This window comes from Prosopis cineraria, unplaced genomic scaffold, assembly GCF_029017545.1.
Source record: "Prosopis cineraria cultivar Desert tree isolate PC_DT_omini unplaced genomic scaffold, ASM2901754v1 PC6, whole genome shotgun sequence".
Taxonomy (NCBI): Eukaryota; Viridiplantae; Streptophyta; class Magnoliopsida; order Fabales; family Fabaceae; genus Prosopis; species Prosopis cineraria.
This window is the reverse complement of record NW_026555337.1, coordinates 18959855-18963381: the sequence shown is the minus strand read 5'-3', so window position 1 is coordinate 18963381 and position 3527 is coordinate 18959855.

Genomic DNA, 3527 nt, shown 5'->3' with positions numbered 1-3527 from the left:
ATTTACTTGCTTCCCATTGCAATTCTTAAGCACATGTGGTATGAAACACATGTTATGGTGTTACTCTTCCTTATAAGAGTGTGCGTCGTTTTCATTTATTATTAGCACCATATAAACATAGGTTTAGATATTCATTGTATCTAAACCTAAATTCTTCTTTTCTATTGATCTCACATGACGTCAATTTAGAAGAATTTATCATTTGGCTACAGGTATTATGGATATGGCGATCCATGATTCAATCCAAGTATACTTACGGATCTTATCTTGACTTTCTCTTTGATCGTGGCGACATATGATTTGTGTTTCTTTTCTACCAAATCAACATTTTTGTTGCCTTGCTGGTGAACACTAATGTCTCATTTTTTATTTTAATATCAAAGGTAGTTGCTCGTGTGAGAGAGTCAACCTTATCAACTTGTACGACATACTAGACATTGTATGTTCTCAATTGTACACATATAGAAGTAAAAGAAAATTATTAATATAACCAATATATTACATCAAGTCAATTTAGCCATACCAAGAGCCCTTACATGTTTCTCAAATATCTCCTTGGCTATGGGTTTTGTTAGGGGATCTGCTATCATACATTTCGTGGAAATGTATTGAATAGTGATAGCCTTTTGCGCTATATAATCCCTTACAAAATTGTACTTAATGTCTATGTGTTTAGTTTTACTATGATATTTAGGATCTTTGGTATAGGCTATGGCTGCAGTATTGTCACAATGAATTAACACTGGATTTGTACTTTCATTTCCAAACCCAAGATGTTTTATAAATCTCTTAAGCCATATAGCCTCTTGCACCGCTGCAGTACATGCTACAAACTCAGCTTCCATAGAGTGTAGGGCAATACATGTCTGCTTCTTGCTACTCCAACAAATGGCCCCATTATTTAGCAAGAAAGTATAGCCTGAAGTTGATCTTCGTTCATCTTCATCTCTGCCTAAATTCGCATCAGAGTATCCTATCAAGCATAGATCACTCCCTTGATAACACAGTGCATAGTCAACAGTACCCTTTAAGTATCTTAAGATCCTCTTTACAACTTTCTAATGTCCTTCTTTGGGGTTAGATTGGTAACGACTCACAAGTCCTACGTATAACAGATATCTGGTCTTGTACACATCATTGCATACATCAAACTTTCGACTGCACTGGCATATGGAACTCTTTCCATTTTCCTTTTGGCTATCTCAGTTTTAGGACCCATATCAGGACTAAGCTTCATACCTGAAGCTACTGGGGTATCCATGGGTTTACAATCTTTCATATTAAAACGTTCAAGAATTTTCCTTATATAAGTCTCTTGTGACAGATAAAGAAGCTTCTTAGAGCAATTTCTTTGGATTTTAACTTCAAGAATATATTCTGCTTCACCCATATCTTTCATTTCAAAATTCAACGAAAGCCATTCTTTAATAGCGATTATCGAATCCAGGCTATTTTCGGCTAGTAAAATATCATCCACATAAAGAGATAATATTACAAAGTTCCTATTGAACCTCTTGATGTAAACACAGTGGTCTTCCTCAATCATTTGGAAGTCATATGAGGTTATTACTCTGTGAAACCTCAAATACCACTATCTGGATGATTATTTTAGTCCATAAATTGATCTATTTAATTTACGTACTTTATTTTCTTTTCCTTTTTCAATAAAACCTAATGGCTGTTGCATATAAATTTCTTCATCCAGATCACCGTTGAGAAAAGCAGTCTTTACATTCATCTGGTGCAACTCTAAGTTCAAACTGTTTACTATTACCAGAATCAATCTAATAGAATTGAAGCGTACAATAGGAAAAAATATATCCTCATAATCTATTCCCTCTTGTTGTGTGTACCCTTTTGCTACTAAGCGAGCCTTGCATTTATCAATTGATCCATCCACTTTTCTTTTGATTTTGAGAACCTACTTGTTCCCAATAGCCTTTCAGCCACGTGGTAAATCAACTAATTTCTATACTTTGTTAGTCCTCATGGAATCCATTTCTTCATCCATTGCTTTCTTCCACTTATCCTTAGCAGGTCCTAATAAAGTTTCATTTACAGAACGTGGCTCATCATCATCTAGAGGAGTTACTATCAATGCTTCACCCTCAATTTGGAAGCATCTTTTTGGCACATTTTCTCTATTAATTTTTCGAAGTGGGGTCTCTTGTGAATTTTGATTCTTTTTAGGTCTTCTGAAAGACCTTTTAGAGCTCCCACTTAAATCAGCATTTTGTGATGATTTAGGCCTTTCTATAAGTTCTATATTATGTTGCTCTCGTGTCTCGTAAAGAGATATAGTTCGATCAATTTCTCCCCTGCTAGGAAACTCATTTTCTAAAAATGTGATATTCCTAGATTCAAATTCAGTTACAGTTCCATTATCATTTTCACCAATGAAAACATAACCCTTTGCTTGCTCAGAGTATCTTATAAAGATACATTTCTTTCCTCTTGGACCTAACTTTCCATATTTATAGGAATCATCATGGACATATATAGCTGACCCCCATGGTCTTAAGATATTTAAATCTGGTTTGCGTTTTGTCATAACTCATAGGGTGTGGAAGTAACTGATTTTGAGGGCACACGATTAAGTATGAAGGCTGCAGTCAGTAAAGCATCCCCCCAATATGAGATTGAGAGATTTGCTTGTGCCATCATTGACCTAACCATGTCTAGAAGAGTCCTATTTCTTCTTTCAGCAACTCCATTCTATTGTGGAGTGCCAGGAATAGTTAATTGTCTAATTATTCCTTTTTCTTCACAGAGTTCTTTAAATTGATCAGACAAGTATTCACGTCTTCAGTTAATACATAGTGCTTTAATTTTATTGTCTATTTGATTTTCAACCTCATTAATGTATCATCTAAAGCACTCAAGAGCTTCAGACTTTTGTGATATCAAATAAACATGACTAAAACGTGAAAAATCATCGATAAAGGTAATAAAATACCAAGCTCCATGTTTTGTTCTTATACTCATAGGATCACATATATCAGAATGGATTAATTGTAATGGATTTTCAGCCCTAATACCTTTACCAAAAGGTTTTCTTGTTGCTTTACTAGCTAGACAATTTTCACGTAAGGACATTTCCATATTTGTAATTAAACCTAGGATTTCTTCTTTAACTAGCTTAATCATTCTATTTTGATTAATATGCCCCAGTCTAGCATGCCAAATATTCATATCTACATTATTGGAAGAGGTGGTAAAGCAATCATGAAAATGAACTTGGTCAACAATATCCATTATAAAGAACCTATTTGAAAGAAAAGCACAACCATAAAAAGTTGAATTGTACATAATGTCAACAATCTTGTCATGAAAATTAATAACAAACCCAAATTCTAAAAGGCAAGCAATTGAAATTAAATTCCGTCAGATGTCCAGTGCATGTAAAACATCGTGGAGAATTAAGGTTTTTCCACCTCGCAAAGTTAACTTGCAAGTTCCTATGCCTTTTACCTCGATCCTCGCATTGTTGCCAATGTAAAGCCACTTGCTTTAATTCAGCAACCGAC